The following is an 18,056-nucleotide window of genomic DNA, read 5'->3' as shown; positions in this document are numbered from 1 at the left end:
AAAAAAAAAAAGAAAAGAAAAGAAACTCAGTTTAAAAAAAATCTACATTATGATTACAGAGAGCTATTTTTAAAAGCATTTGTCTGGTTTTAAAATTGTGTACTCTCAAGTGGTTTCTATATGGATGTGTCATGAAATGTCTAACTGTTCAATGATAGAGCATTTGTCACTAAAGACTAATTTTCCTGGTGTAAATTAATAAGCATATTTTTATTTATTTAATTTTTCTCAAATATAAACAAATGAAAGAAAAATATTGTCCTAGTTAAGAAAGCATTGATGTTAACACTGAGTCTCCTGATTGAGAAGTAATTAAATGAAGTAATAATGGCTAATCTCCAACTGCTATGATGGAAACCCAAGGTAGAAATAGATAATTATCACCTTAAAGTTAATTTGTTTTTATTATTTTTTAATTAAAATTTGAGATTTTATGCGAGGACCAAAGAAAGTGCTCCTTTAAAAAATTAATTATTATCAGAATGTTTAATTATCCTATTGAAATTTAAAAACATAAAAAACAAAATTCAAATTTTTTATTAATTATTGTCAGAGTTGAGATGACTTAGCTTTGTATTTTTCATTTAAATGTATTCCATTAGTCTTGTTTATTAGTAACATCTATAATTGACCACCATATGGGAGTTTTTTGAAGTCTATTTTTTAGAACATAGAGTTTAGAGTTTAATATCTGTTAAATTGCTTTTAATATGTTTAAATTTAATTGACTATAACAAAATGAACAACACAGAGTTTATTTATTCAGAAAAAACAATCTGTCAGTCATATTTTAGAGTATTTGTTACTCAATTACACACTTAAGTCACAGTAAATCAGTTATATTACAATAATTCCTTGGTCCCTTTATGAAAGTAGATGGTCACAAATATTTAAAGATTATTTGAGGAGCAAATATATTTACATAAGGCTTTTCAATCCTATATTTAATGATTCATACTCCTAGTATGTTTTGTATTACTATTATATTTATATTAAAATTGAAGCAACTCAGGAATCAAAAACAAATAAGTAAAACATAAAAAGTGAAGCCCTGGCAGAATGCGAGAATATGAAAGGCATAAAGAAGAGAAGCTAAATTTTCACTTGCTAGTTTTGGTTTGGGTTTCTATAGAGTTTCTGAAGTCTGTCTCTAGGAGTCAGATGCTGTCTAATTGAATGAGTTCTGAATCTGTAATCAAAAGTCCACTTACTTAACAATTTGAAAAGCCAGGCCAATTCATCTGTCATCTCTGAGCCTCAGTTTCTTCTTTAATAAAACTAACATGAACTTGAAGAGAACACCTAATTCTTACATGCACTGATTTAGAAAAACTTTTAAAGTGCCCTTTAAAAGATGAAGTGTCATGTATTTTCTAGACACTATAAACATTAAAACAGTTTATGATCTCAGTACTCTCATTTTCATTTCCTAAATATCCCTCCAATCTTAATTATCTTTTAAATTTGTCACTATTCTAAAATAATTCCACAATTAACATCAGTTTATGTCTTGATAATCTACTTATCATTCAACAGTATGGATTCAGCATTCATTATTATTTTATTAAAAGGAAACTGGTGGGAATATAAGCATGTTTGAGAACCTCAATTCCTCTGTCAGGACTTTGTATTGATGCTCAGGGTCAGTAGCCTTAAAGATCTTGTACGGTTTTGTTAACTTTTTCTAAAGTGCATTTTTATTTAATACCAAGTTTATATGCAAAAAGTACACTGGGCTGAGGACAATGGGAGGGCATACTTTTTTTTTTTCAGTAGTTCAAGCCAAAAGAGTAGGTATTGCAATTTTATTCTACAAAGGTCATCATAATTATAGGCTGAACCAACATTTACACTCTTCCAATGATTGATTATTTTATCTAATTCTCTTGTTATCTATGAAGCAAGTTAAAGTGAGCTAGTAATTGATTACATATATATGAGGAAAACCACGTTAAAACCAAATGTTTCATACTCTTCCATATTATACATGAAGTTTTCGTTAAACATTAAAAATGATGCTTCTGAAGTCTACAATTATAATTGGACACTTCAACACTGCTCTCTCAACTACTGATAGAACAACTAGACAGAAAATTAAGAAGGATATAGAAATACTTAACACCATCAACCAGAAAGATCTAATTGACATTTATAGAATACTCCAAATAGTAACAGAAAAACCAATGTAGAGGATTATTTTAAAATTTATATAGAAAGGCAAACAAAGTAGAAAACTAAAACAATTTTGATAAAGAACAAAGTGAAAAAAAAAATCAGTCTACCTGATTTGAAGATTGATTACATAAATCCAGCAATCAACACTGTTTAGCAGTGGTGGAGTGATAGATCCACCCACATATACCTTACTAATTTATGACAAACATGAAACAGAAATTTAACGAAGACAACCTTTCCAACAAATGGTGCTGTAGTAAATAGACATCCATAAGCAATTATAAAAGTCCCATACTTAAGCATAAATTATCTCAAAATGGATAAAATGATTTTTAAACATAAAGTACAAAACTATATAACTCAGAAAATAAAAGAAAATCTTGGAAATCAAGGTCTGAGGAAAGAATTCTTAAACTTGACACCAAAGCATAATACATAAAATAAAAATAATTGATATTTTTATTTCAATTATTTTTGAAATAAAAAAAGTTGGACCTCATCAAAACTTTTGAAGTTTTGGAAGACCCTGCTTCAGGAATGAAAAAGCAAGCTATGGAGAGAGATAAAAATATTTACAAAACAAGTATCTGACAAAGGAATTGTATCTAGAATATGTTAGGACTCTAAAAACTTAGCAGCATAAAATCAAACAGTCCACTAGGGAAACAGGCAAGACATAACCATACATTTCACCAAAAGAGGATGTGCAGATGGCAAAGAAACTTATTAAAAGGTGTTCGACATCAATAGTCATTAGAGAAATGCAAACTAAAATTGCAATAGGTAAACACTATTCATATATCACAATGGCTAAAATAAACAAACAAAAAACAGTGAAAAATACCAAGTGCTGGCCAGAAAGCAGAAGAACTGGGTCACTTATACCGTGCTGGTGGGAGTGTGAAATGATAAAGCCACTCCAGAAACAGTTTCTCGGAATTTTACAAAACAAAACACATAAGCACCATATGACCCTGCAATTGCACTCCTGGGCACTTGTCCCAGAAAAATAAAAACTTATGTCCACACAGCACCTGCACATGAATGTTTATAGCAGCTTTATTTGTAATAGCCCAAACGTGTAAACAACCCAGATGTGCTTCAGTGGAGGAATGTGATTAAACAGACTATGGTACTTCCACTACTTACTGATAAAAAGGAATAAACTGTTGATCAATGCAACAACCTGGATGAATCTCCGGAGAATTACGTGGAAAGAAAACTATCCAACCCTAAAGGTGAACACTGTATGCTTCCATTTATATGATGTTTGATGTGACAAAATTATAGAAATGGAGAACACATTACTGGTTGACGGGGGTCAAGAAGTGAATAACAGTGGGAAGCAAGTGAATGTTGCTCTAAAAGAACAAATTGAGGGATTCTTGTTCCAATGTAAACTTTCTGCATTTGACTGTATCACCTCTGGTATTGTGATATTATACTACAGCTGCTAGCATTGGGGGAAACTGAATAAAAGGTAGGCAGGATCTTTCTACATTGTTTCTTCCTACTTAATGTGAATCTACAATATTCTCAAAATAAAAAGTTTAATATAAAATGGGTAATGATCCTACAAGAATTGTCATATCTGACAGATGTACTAGCTTACTCTATATTAGTTTGACAGGAAACTCTAAACAACTTCCAAACACTAAATGAACTGTTAAAATTTAGAAAACCAATATATGATTGCTATTCTTGGTCCAGGTGGTTCAACTTAGAATTGTGATTATTTCTGTTATTAGAAGTAATGGTAGTTTATCATTTTTGCTGAACTCTTTGTCCATTAACTAAGATTGATACTGGAAAGATCTCCACTTGTTTTAATTTAAACAAGAATCATTGCCATTTGAAATAGTCTATTTTTCTTTGCATCCTGTCTCAATGATTCTGCTGCTTAGAAGGAATACAACTTTGATGTAATCTTTATGCTTTTTGGTCTAGCGTGAACTCATGCAGTTGTTCAAAAAGGACTTCTGATACATTGAAACTACAGAACAACTCCAGCTGGTCTACCCCTGTGATTTTTAAATAGGATTGCTATTTATTACTACTTTTCTCACCAGGCTAAAAAAAAAAAATCAATATATTTAAATAAAGTTGATTTTTGTATTGCATCTCCAAGAAAATAAGAAATGATACATTCCTAAGGAAAAATTTTGCAAACTAAGGAAAAAATGTTACACATGCAGATTTATAAACATACACACATTAAAAGATTTTTAATGAGAACATTTTGGGGAACAATACAGTTAATTCTGAAATATGAAAAATAGAGCTAATCAGTATTTAATAAAAATTAAAAAACATTTATTAACATACTCAAAATCAAATTGTCTTCAGTAGTTCACACACATTATCTCTTTTCTACATTCATTTTTCAATGTGAGAATCCTTATCTTTATTTTAGAGATAAAAAATAAATTTGGAGAGGTTAAGTGACACTTGCTCAAGGTAGCATTGTTGTTAGTGATAAAAATAATCACTAAAATTTCTGATAAATTAGCCTGTGTCACTTTTATAAGTATTTTAGATTACTGTTTTCATTTAAATACTCAAAACAATCTTGTATGGTAAAAACTATTATTATATAAATTTAACAGATGAGAGACTAAAAGTAACCTGTATATGATCCTACAGTTGGTGTGTGAAATGCCAAGATAGGATCCAGATAGCCAAACTCTTCAACTCATTTCATCAGTATTTTCCGCTAAAAAATGACAAACCCGAGGAAAAGATAAATTCTCATCTGAACGCACACACACACCACTCATCTGAAGACATACTCTCACACATATTTGGCAGGAGTAATTTGTGTGCTCATCTCATTACTAACATGCCCATGATATAGCATTATATCTTTAAAATGTACATGTCCATGAGAGAAAAAAATGAATGTTAACCTTTTTTTACAGAAATGTTGATAATACAGTGGTCTTAGTCATTGTGGGCTGCTGTAATAAAATACCACAGGCTAGATAGCTTAACCAACAGAAATATATTTCTCACATTTCTGGAAACCAAGTTCAAGATTATGGTGCCAATAAGGTTCATTCTGAGGGTTTTCTCTTGGTTTGTAGGAGTCTGCCTTCCTGTTTTGTCCTCACATGACCTCTTCTTTATACGTCTGTGGGCAGAGAAAGAGAGAGAGAGCAAGCTCCCTGTATCTGTCCTTATAAAGGCACTAATTTCATCATGAGGGCCCCAGCCTCATGACCTCATCTAACCCTAATTACTTTCCAAATCCACTTCTGCAATTACCATCACATTGGGGGTTAGAACTTCAACATATAAATTTGGGATGTGTGTGGAAAGGGCATAAACCTTCAGTCCATAAAAATAGTTTATTCTTACTGGTGTGAGAACTACACAAAAGACTAAAATATGTACAGACATTTAAAAAAGCTACTAAAAGATTATTCTTCTAAATTCTTCCTAAGATATGTTTTCCTCTTTAATTAAAAAAAACAACACACAGGCTCAAGGTAAAAATCATATGTCATTGCATTAATATAATATACATTAAGCTTCAGAAAAATATTACTCACTTGAAAATGAAAATTATAAAATATCCCAAATAGAAAACTTTTGTTTCCAGACATAATCGAGCAACATCATCCCACTGAACAATTTTTAAAATTTGAAAAAAAAATAACAATTTGAAAAATGTATTAAATAATACAATGATTTATATACATTTGACCACAGGCAACTCAGGACTCTGATCCCTGAAAGAAAGAAAAAAAAAAATGAGATCCATTGTATCAGCTTCTTTATTATCTGCAATTTCGAGGACACAGAACAGGCATAGGACTAACTGACCCAGTCATTCTTGCTGAAGAGAGAGAAGAATCATAAATCAGAGAGTCCTAAGTGTCTAACAGGAGAGAGCTTCAGAGAGAGAGAGAAAGCTACAGATACAGGTAGAGGAATCCCATGTCATTGGCTGTATATTCATTTATATACATTTGAGAAAAAGATATAAGGGCCGGATAAATAACCACGGGAAAGGAGTAATCTATTTCCAGAGCTCATAGAGAGCTGAGAGGAGTTTGTGTGTCCACCAGGCAGTGGAAAATTTTCATAATACACAGAGAATCAGGCATAATTCTCAGAATAGCCTTAGCAACGTGGCTAAATTAGCCCTAGACTAAATTATGCTCTGGACCCATCCTAAGAAACTTTAAACCAAGCCTTAAAAAGACTCAACTGATTCCAAGTAATTTAACTGTGCCCCGTCAAAATATAAAGCTAGAGGCATACGTTGAAGCTTTGTAGATTTGGTTACAGACTACTGCAATAAAGTGAGTCACATGAATTTTTTGGTTTCCCAGTGCATATAAAAGTTATATTTAGACTATACTGAAGTTTATTGAGTGCTATAGCATTATATCTTAAAAATGTACATACCTTAATTAAGAAAAGCTTTCTTGCTACAAAATGCTAACAAGCATCCGAGACTTAATGTTTTTGCCAGTGAAGGGTCTTGCCTTAATGTTTGATGGTTGTTGACTGATCAGGTGCTGGCTGCTTAAGGTTGGGATGACTGTGGCAATCCGTTAAAATGAGACAACAATGAAGTTTACAGCATCGATTGACTCTTGCTTTCATAAAATATTTGTTCTTAGCATGCTATGCTGCTTAATAACATTTTACCCACAGTAGAACTTCAACTAAGTATATGTAATATTTTAAATTCATTGTCATTTTAACAATGTTCAAAGACTCTTCAAGAGGAGTGGTTTTAATCCCAAGAAATGATTTTTTCCTGCACTTATACATAAGAAGCAACTCCTCATCCACTCAAGTTTGATCATGAAATTGAAGGAATCCTTTCATATCTTCAGGTTCCACTTCTAATTCTAGTTCTCTTACTCTTCCTACTACCTCTGCAATTCCTTCCTCCACTGAAGCCTTGAACTCCTCACAGTCATTCTTGAGGACTGGAATCAACTTATTCCAAACTCTTGTTAATGTTGATATTTTCACCTCCTCCCATGAATCACAAACATTATTAATGACATATAAAATGATGAATCCTTTCCAGAAGACTTTCCATTTCCTCTGTTGAGATCCATCAGAGGAATCACTATTTATGCAGCTATAGCACCACAAAATGTATTTCTTAAATTATAACACCTAAAAGTCAAATTTGCTTCTTGTTCCATAAGGCAGAGAATGCATGTTTTATTAGTGGGCATAAAAACAATGTTAACCTCCTTGTAAATCTCCATCAGAGCTCTTGGGTAATTAGGTGCATTCTCAATGAGCAATAATATTTGAAAGAAGTATTTTTTTTTCCGACCAGTAAATCTCAACAGTGGGCTTAAAATATTCAGCATGCCACGCTGTAAACAGATGTACTGTCATCCAGGTTTTATTCTTCCATTTATACAGCACAGGTGAAATTGATTTAGCATAATTCTTAAGGGCCCTAGAGTTTTGCAATGGTAAATGAGGACTGATTTTAACTTAAAGTCATCAACTGCATTAGCATCTAACAAAAGAGTCTACCTGTGCTTTGAAACTTCGAAGTCAGGCATTGATTTTTCCTCTCGAGCTATGAAAGTCCTAGATGACATCTTCTAATCAAAGGCTATTTGATCTACATTGAACATCTGGTGTTTAGTGTAGCCATCTTTGTCATTGATCTCAATCAGATCTTCTGGATAAATTGCTGCAACTTCTACATTAGCACTTGCTGCTTCACCTTGCACTTTTATGTTACGGAAGTGGCTTCTTTTCTTAAATATGAACCAATCTCTGCTGGCTTCAGACTTTTCTTCTGAAGCTTCCTCAGCTCTCTCAGCCTTCCTAGAATTGAAATTAGTTAGAGCCTTGCTTTGGAGTAGACTTTGGATTAATGGAATGTTATGGCTGATTTGATCTTCTATCTGGACCAATAAAACTTTCTCCATAGCAGCAAGAAGGCTGTTTTGCTTTCTTAAAATTCTTATGTTCACTAGAGTAGCACTTTTAGTGTACTTCAGGAGCCTTCAATTTGCATTCAGAACTTGGTTAACTGGCCCAAGAGGCCTAACTTTTGGCCTGCCTCAGGTTTGAACATTTCTTCCTCACTAAGTTTAATTATTTCTAGCTTTTGATTTAAAATAAGAAATATGTGACTCTTCCTTTCACTTGAACACTTGGAGACTATTATAGGATTATTAATTAGCCTAACTTTAATATTGTTGTATTTCAGGGAATAGGGAAGCTCAAGAAGAAGGAGAGAGGTGAATAGTCAGTGGAATAGTCAGAACATACACATTTATAGAGTAAGTTCATTATGTATGGACATAACATGGTTCATAACACCCAAAAACAGTATAATAGTAACACCACCGATCACCATAGCAGATATAATAATAATGATCACTAACATGTGCTACAGAAAAATGAAGCATATGCTGTTGGAAAAAGGGAACTACTAAACATGCCGAATGCCTGAAAAAAACAGTAATATCTATAAAACACAATAAAGCAAAATGCAATAAACAAGGTACGAGTATATATGAAGAAATACAAATAATTTTGCAAGAAATTATATTAAATTGAAAAAGTCTTCCATCTTATAAATTAACAGGCAAGTAGAGAATCAAGTAAATGTAATCCATAACCACAAGAAATATCAGCTAACAGGAAAAAGATAAAGGAATTAATGGATAAGGCACTTAAAAGAGATATTGTATAATAAATATGTTCTATATGTTCAAGAGAATAGAGAAAAATGTATAAATGGAAGAGAAATGAAAGATTAAAACTAACCTAAATATAATATTGAAAAATAAAAAATACAGCATATTAATGAAAAGTATACTGGATGATATTAGTTACAAACGGAACACTGCAGAAGAAAGATCTTTAGACTCTAAAATATAGTAATGAAAAACTGTCCAAAATGAAACAGAAAAATACCTGAAAAGCAAACAAATAAATCTTCAGTGACTTGCAAGAGAACATCAAATTGTCATATATAATATGTGGGTGTGTGTGTCTGTGTGTGTGTTTGTATAAAATTGGAATCCCTACAAAGAAGAGGGAGAAATAATTTTTAAAAATCTTTGGAAGAATGTGTGATAAACAGTGTTAAATTTTTCCAGATTTGATTAAAATTATGTACCGAGATAGGCGCGGTGGCTCATGCCTGTAATTCCAGCACTTTGGGAGACCTAAGCACGCAAATCATGAGGTCAGGAGTTCAAGACCAGCCTGGCCAACATAGTGAAACCCCATCTCCACTAAAAATACAAAAAAATGAGCCAGGCATGGTGGTGGGTGCCTGTAATCCCAGCTATTCGGGAGACTGAGGCAGGAGAATCATTTGAACCCAGGAGTCAGAGGTTGTAGTGAGCAGAGATTGCACCAGTGTACTCCAGCCTGGGTAACAGAGTGAGACTCCATCTCAATATATATATATGACAGATCCAAGAAACTCAACAAATCTCAAGCTGAAAAAAATAAGAAAGACCAAGTCACGACACATTATAATCAGAAATCTGAAAACCACTGACAAAAAGAGACTTAAAAGCATCTAGAGGAAATAGACATGGTGTGCTTTATGTCCAAAACAGGAACAAAGTTCAGAATGAGAGTAGACTTAATCAGCAAATATGTTATCCAGAAGACAATGGATAAACATCTTTAAAGTACTAGAGTCGGGGAAATAATTGGAAACCCAGAAGTCTTTATTCAGTGAAGCGATTTTCAAAAGTAAATGTAAAGCAAATACAATTCTAGACATACCCATCCTATATATATATATAAAGTTATATTATTAATTCATAGTAAAATTTATTTTAAATATTATTAAAACTATAAAAGAAAAATATCTCAAATCAATGATCTCAGTCTACATTTAAAAAACTATATATACAAAAAAATAAATTTAAAAGAAGAGAATATTTAACTTAAAATAACCAGAAGGAAAACAACAAAAATAAAAGCAGAAGTAAATGAAATGAAAAGGCAAAACACAATCAAAGTACACTATCTATAATCATTGCACATATTGGCAGAAATAATTTACTTGCATTGCCTAAATGGACAAGGAAATTTCTACCTTAGTACATGCATTTTAATTTTAAGTATATATTCAAGTCCTTGAAATACCATTGGTGTTCATAGTAATTTTACTCCAATATATTTCTGTTTCACAACACACCCCTTATCCAATCATATTTGTCAAAGAAGTTAGTAACCTTTTAACATAAGGGTGGAATTGTACATATTGCCTTCTGTGCATAGGAAAATCTAAGAGATATTGGATTCTCTTATTGCAAAAGGGATGCTTTTTTATGTATATGATCTGAGGCAAAACATTAAAATATCAGAAAGTACTGAAGAGTTGTATAACATTTACCTTCAAATAAAACACATGTACTGTGTACTATAATTCAAAATTTTAAGATTCAGTTGATGCTGTCTACACACTCTGACTACACTTTTTCCAGTGAATGTATTCCTACTCCTCTCTTCTTTGTCTTCTGGGGAACTCCTATTCATCTTTAAAATCCACTCAAATGTAACCTCTTGCATGACGTCTTCTGAAGTAGACACATTGTCCTGACTTCTCAACTCAAAAAACTCTCTTATTAGCCATACCCCAATTACATTCTTTGCCTCTGGGAAATCTCCCTCACTCTGTGTTTATACAAGTATGTGATCCTTGTGGGAAGTTCATAGTCTCTCATCACCTTGACCTACATAATTTGTCCAGAGATGGACATGTGATCCAAATAGAATGCGTTCCAGGGAATTTCTAAACTGGAGCTAGTAGTTTTACAAGACGTGGCCAAAACAAACATGTGATTAATTGCAACATAAATTAATACAATTTTTAGTGGAGATTTGCTTTGAAAAATGTCCTATAGCACCACAAAGTAGTCTCTAAAATGAGATCTGGTTTGTGGTTCTTGGTAACCAGAAAGTGTGCTGTTCACAGAAAGATGTAAATTAGGTAGGTGGGAATAGTGGATAATTACATAGAGTGAGTGAATTATTAAAAAAAAAAAAAAAAAAAGCTTACTGAACTTGAAAGAGCCCCCAAAGAAAGTGGCTAAATAAACTGACTGTATTTTATCTCAAGGTTCAATTTCTGAAGTTATCAACAGTTGTGTGATACTTTACCCGTGAAACTTGTTTTCTAACCTATATAATAAACTAATAACTCTCTTTAGTGGTTGTGAATTGATTGAAGGGTTGTGATTCTCTGTTTTTCTAATTCAAATTAGTCTTTTATCCATTCGGCCTAGTAGTGTTCTGCTTGTATAAAATAAGTAGGAATGCAGTAGGCTTCCTATCACTTTCACTTTTAGGAACACAGCGATTAATTAGCCAATGCCAGAGCTCTACATGAGTCAGACTATTCTGATTGCCACTTTGCCTCTGCTGTCCATTACTGTAGCTACACCCACCTTGCCTTTGATGGTTAAGTGCTGCCACTTGTCTCCTGTCACCTTGGGATCCAATTATTTCCATTTTATTTAAATTTTGTAGTTGAGTGTCACAGACACTATTAGAGCTGACACACAGAGAAGAACACTTACAGGTCTCTTCAAAAAAGCAGTTGCTGCCTTCACAAATCTATTTCACAAGGTATTGGTCAAGGGTATATCTTCTGGACTTTCCCAGCTGAGATGAGTAGGTCTAAAGTAACTAATCCACTCCACCATCCCAATCTCTCTAAGCCTTTAGATTCCTTCCTCTACTTTAAACCAAGAGAGATCAAGTATTTCCAGCTCACTAACAATGGGCCATCTTTTAATTCTTATTTCAACTAACTAAGCAAATAAACTATTAGAACCTTTTTTAAATCCCCAAGCTGCAATATTAAATGCAGAGCCCCTACTTAGTGGGCCCAGATCAATAAAGTCAGCCTGATCCAACTCTATATTCCTTCTACCATTATCCCACACCCTTAATATCCACTCCCATGCCTGCTCTCCAGATTTCTGTTTATATAAATTAGAAAACTCAAGCAGTTCTTTTTGAGTGTAGCACACCTCCTCATGGGTCACACTCTCAACCTCACTTCTAGGGGCCTGCTGGGACTTTAGTCTAGTTATAGGTCTAGAAGCAAACAGGGGTGTTTGGGGTGGGTCCTGAGGAAAATTAACATGATCTCACCTGGCAACTGCCACTACTGTGGATGGAGATACTATTTCTTCTGGCTAAAAAGGTTCATCAGAGTTTACAAACTCAGTGTCCCCAGCTTCATCAGAGTCCTCCCACACATTCCCATTCCAAGTTGCAGGGTCTCATTCTTTTCCAATCAATGCCCTCACTTTAACAATAGACACCTGGTAAGGCTGTCCATGCATTTTTCATTCCAGGTCAGCCGCTCATATGATAAGTGCTTATGTCTGTTTTTCCACAATTTCAGCTCTTTCTCTACAGAAGACTCTCACTCAGGGCAATCTTAACAGATTTGAGGCTTACCATTTCCTTCTGAAGGCAGGAGATGGAATCCCTGAGTTCATGATTTTCTTTCATCACTTTGTCCACTGAACTTAGGAGCAACCCACCAGCTTCATAATGTTCCTTGGTTCTCCACATATGCTCAAAGGTATTATGTATAGGGTCACTGAACTCCTTTCCTCTTACAAGCGATGAATCAGGAGTGTCAAATGCATTTATTTTGCATAACTCTCTAAACAATTCATGCCAAGGACTGCCAGTGTTATCCAAACTACTAGAAGTAGAATCCTTAGCATTTTGGAGTCCAATCGCATTAAGCATGCAACTCCAGAAACCTCAAAACCAATAAACCAATGAAAGAACTCCATCCTTAATATTCTTTTCCTCTAGAAGCACCCCACTTCTGGTACCAAAATCCATATTAGTCTGGGTTCTCTATAGGGAAAGAACTAATGGAATATATATATATATATATATATATATATATATATATATATATACACACACACACACACACACACACACACACACATACTAGGGAGGCTGAGGCAAGAGAATTGCTTGAACCCAGGAGGCTGTACAATTCAATGAGTGTATATTTTGAGATACAGATTTGTTTTTATTGCTTACCATGTGTACCTGTGGTACCTGTGTCAGCGCCTGGTAGAGAACAGGGGCTCAAATACATGTGAACATTCTAAAGCATCTTCAAATACATATTGAAAGATAAATTAAATTCCAATATACGATATTTTTCTTCTATTAATGCTTAGAGGATCAGGTACAGAACAGAGAATGTTGGTGCTCATCTAGGTTGAACATTGTCTAGACCAGTGTTTCAGAAGGAAAGGCCAGCAAGAGAAAAACAACATTTGCAAGATAGTATTTATCATTGCTGATGACGAATCTAAGTTGGCACACACACACACACACACACACACACACACACACACACACAAAATGGAGGCTGATACACACACATATGCAATGAAGCCAAAAGGAGGCTGGTACAGAGAGAATATGCTGGACTGGAGGTATACTGAGAAGAAGGAACTACTGAAGCGGAAGAACTTACGCCATTAAGGAAGAGAGAGAACAGATCACTGAATCTTTAAGTTAAAATCAGCCAGGACAATTGCAAAGGTTGAGAAAGAACAAAGTTGAGGTGGAAAAGAATGCTGTGAGGCAGATATTATGTCTTCAATAAATAGGAGAGAATAATTAGGTTAGGAGGTCAGCAGATTGTTATGAAAAGAAAGAAGCAGGTAAGGCTGACAAGAAGGGTTAACTACAAATAATCAAATGATGAAAACATGCAAGAGTGAGTGATAGGTGGGAAGCCACTGCTTGATTGGGCTGCAGAAGGAAGAAAGCCACAGTGAAAAGCCAGGTGTCTATCTTGTTAGAGACAAAGAGTTTTGCAAAATGAGACTGAAGATAATGGAGAACTTACTATCCTCAAATCAAGACTTTGTTCTACTTTTTTTCTTTAATTATAATTTGATAATTTCCACTTGCTAAAAAAAAAATAAGAATTAGGACAGAGAAAACAGATGGCATTCCTATTTTTCTATTGCTTGTAATTATTTTTAATAATGTTTATATACTGAAATCCATAAATAAATAAGTTGATGTGAAAGTAAACATAAAGCTTTCTTTAAAAAAGCAAGAAATTAACGTGATAGGACTTTTGCTACCAAACAAATTCATGAAATTGTCCAGCCATTGCTGCCCCCCAAAAATGACTGGGCTGCACAAGAAGTGGATGTTCACCATTTCTATGGGAGCAACTGGTAGAAAGATTTAGACAAATGCTGCACAGCCTTTTATGTGGCAACAGTGTCTCTCATCTCTATCTTCTTACTTCATCTTTCATATGCTGAATGAAAACTAAAACTGTACCACAAACTTCCATACTTAATGTTAAAACTTAGAGGTATACCCCTTATAATCAGCAAATACAGCCACTATCATCCCTTGTATGAAACAAGGTAGTGAACCTACTACCTATCAAAATAAGGTAAGAAAAAATACATATAAAGTTAAGTTAACGGATTAAATTAAGGAATATTCAAAATAAGTTTAAAATATCAACAAAATTATAATTATTCTTAGACAAAAATGTTTATTCAGAAAACTCGAATGAATCTAAAGCCAAATTATTAAAATTAATAACAGTTCGGGGACATTAATGAACTGTGTTTTTATATTTCAACTGTATTTTTATATTTCAGTATCTGTATTTTAAAATGTATATTTATATTTCAGCAACTGGCAACTCTAAAATATAATTTGAAAAATGTAATCTTCCTGATACTAAAAAAAAAGAAAGAAAGAGAAAAAAAGGTTATTTTTCAAGATGATTAAATATAACAAGCATGACAATTGTCTCCTTATCGATAGACAAATTCCTAAAATTCCAGGTAAAAGTCAAAGATTTTTCAAAGAACTTGAAAAAAGAGGGATTCAAAAAGGCATAAAGAAATAAGTGTTCCCAAGAATTAAAGACATTCCTGAAGAGGAAAAGGAGAAAGTAGAATAAGACACAGGGATTTAGAGAATTGAAAATCAGGATGATTATGGTGCTGTGTTTATTAAGTAATGCTGTATTTCACAAAGATATCATATAAGTTAATGGAATAAAAAAGAGAAATCAGAGATAACCTTACATGCATACAAAACGATTTATAACAGAGAGGTCATTGTAGAACAGTGGAAACAGGACAGACTCTTTAATGATAGTTTTTCATATAGTAAAAACAATACAGTAAAAACATAAAGTTTTACTTTAGTTAAAAAAAAAAAAAAAAAAAGAAAAGAAAACCAAAACACACACAAAATGTTTTCTACTTCACATCATATAAAAAAATCAATTCTGGCAGATTATTTTTCCATATATGAAAAGCAGTATTTTAAAACATTAGAAGAAAATTTTTCCCCAGATTAGAACAAAAACACCTCACTTTTTAATAAAAGCACATAAATTATAAAAGAGCAGATTACTTTCATCACAGTAAAATGGAATGTTTCTGGTTATAATGTGATCCCATTTAAAAAGTACATTTAAAAAGTAAAATGACTAACCAAAGCCAAAAATGAGACATGTGCAAGAAAGTTAACAGAAGAGAATTGATATTTCAAATATATAAGTCATACCACAAATCCATATATAAAAGAAAAATGATCCAATAGAAAATAGCGAGTATTATAAAAAAGTGAGTCACAAAAGGAATCTTAGTGGTCAAAAACTTTTAAAGTTTTTTTTTTTTTTTTTTTTTTTTTTGAGACGGAGTCTCGCTCTGTCACCCAGGCTGGAGTGCAGTGGCCGGATCTCAGCTCACTGCAAGCTCCGCCTCCCGGGTTTACGCCATTCTCCTGCCTCAGCCTCCTGAGTAGCTGGGACTACAGGCGTCCGCCACATCTCCCGGCTAGTTTTTTGTATTTTTTAGTAGAGACGGGGTTTCACCGTGTTAGCCAGGATAGTCTCGATCTCCTGACCTCGTGATCCACCCATCTCGGCCTCCCAAAGTGCTGGGATTACAGGCTTGAGCCACCGCGCCCAGCCTAAAGATTCTTTATTACACTTGCAACTAAGAAAATGCAAATTAAAACCAGGGTGATGAACAATTCAATGTTTCAACATTTTGTAAAAATTAAATGTCAGCAATACCTAATACTGCAGAGGGTACAGAGCAGAAAAGATGCATACACAGCTAGTAGAGGCGACAAAAATTACAGCTTCTTGAGAAACAGTTATAAAATGTCACCAACATATCTATTGACTAGAGATACGACATCACTTTTTCCACCAAGTCTACTCTTAGGTTCATAATCCGAAGAAAGAAATCTTGCTTATAATCCAAGAATACATGTCAAACAACATTCATAGCAGCCTTATTTATAGTAAGAAAAACTAGAAACAACCTAACTACCCATCAACAAAATAATAGATAAATAAACTACGATATAATCACACCATTGAATACAATGAGTTGTGAAGAAAATTAAAACTTTACAAATCGACATAGATAACATAAAAACATCTTAAGTGATAATCAGGTTGCAGAAGAAAACAGAGAGTAAAATAGCAAGTATGTGTGTGTATGTGATATATGTATACAAGCATATACACACAGATAAATACTCTCTTGAAAATATTGTTTTTTTCTTGCTACCCTCTCTTTCTGAAACACTGTTATCTCTCTTTTTGCAGATATATGATTGATTGATGATTGATAGATAGATAGATAGATAGATAGATAGATAGACAGATAGTAGATTGAGAGAGACATACAGAGATGGATAGATGATAAATAGATAGATGACAGTTAGATAGATAGATAGATAGATAGATAGATAGATAGATAGATAGATAGATAGATAGATAGATAAAAGATACCCCTTCAGGGCTTGAGGCAGGAAGGGGCTGGAGCCTTGGAGTAGTGCTACATTTGCTACTTCAAATACATGAGTATTATTTTAGTTCTTAAGCTAGGTAGTGTTTACCAGATGTGCATTATTTTATTCCTAGTATTCCTTGTATGTGTTTGAGGTTTCCTTATTTCTTAAAGAGTCAACTGCACCAATACAAATGAAATTATGTAAGAACCTGGCCTATGGTACAGAAATAGGAGTGACAAGAGAGAGTTCCTCTTGTGAGGAACACTGGAGTCAAATCATTACAACTTAGTCATTAATTTGGGAAGCAAAGATGATGTTTCTGGTTGAGGATTTGGAGTTGGTTGTTTCACTAACCAGGATAAAGAGTGTCTGGGAAAGAGTGTTAAGTAGCTCAGCACTCTGTTGTCTCAGAGTGCATATAGATTAGCTGTTGTTACTGATGATAGCATCTTGTCATTTGAGAACACAGCAGAAGCAAAAGGTCTTTCTGACCTTCCCCCTGCATTGTCTTCTAAAGCAGGTCATGGCTAAGTGGAGTGGCTAATGTCTGTAATCCCAGCACTTTGGGAGGCCAAGTGGGAGGATTGCTTGAGCTTAGTAGGTAGAGATCAGCCTAGGCAACATAGTGAGGACCCTTCTCTCAAAAAAAAAAAAAAAATGTTTTAATTAGCTGGGCACAGTGGCATATGTCTGTAACCCCAGTTACTTTGGAGGCTGAGGTGGGAGAATCACTTGAGCCCAGGAGTTCAAGGCTGCAGCGAGCTATGATTGTGCAACTGCATTTCAGCCTGGGTAATATAGTGAGATTCTGTGTCCCAAAAGTATAAAAATTAAAAATAAATAAAGCAGATTATAAAACCTAGGAAGAATTTCTGCCCTTCCCCTGATGAGGGTCATATGATTCTCATGTGAGAGATCCCCTCCCTATAACAGGAGGAAAGGAGCCAAAGACACAGAGATGCCAAGAAAAATCAGAACAAACAGTTCTTGCAAAGTTTCCCCCAGTTTATTACCATTAGATCATATCCCCTGTATCCATACTTTCCCATGATTATCCATTC

Source organism: Theropithecus gelada, chromosome 11, assembly GCF_003255815.1.
Source record: "Theropithecus gelada isolate Dixy chromosome 11, Tgel_1.0, whole genome shotgun sequence".
Taxonomy (NCBI): domain Eukaryota; kingdom Metazoa; phylum Chordata; class Mammalia; order Primates; family Cercopithecidae; genus Theropithecus; species Theropithecus gelada.
Note: the sequence above shows the minus strand (reverse complement) of the source record.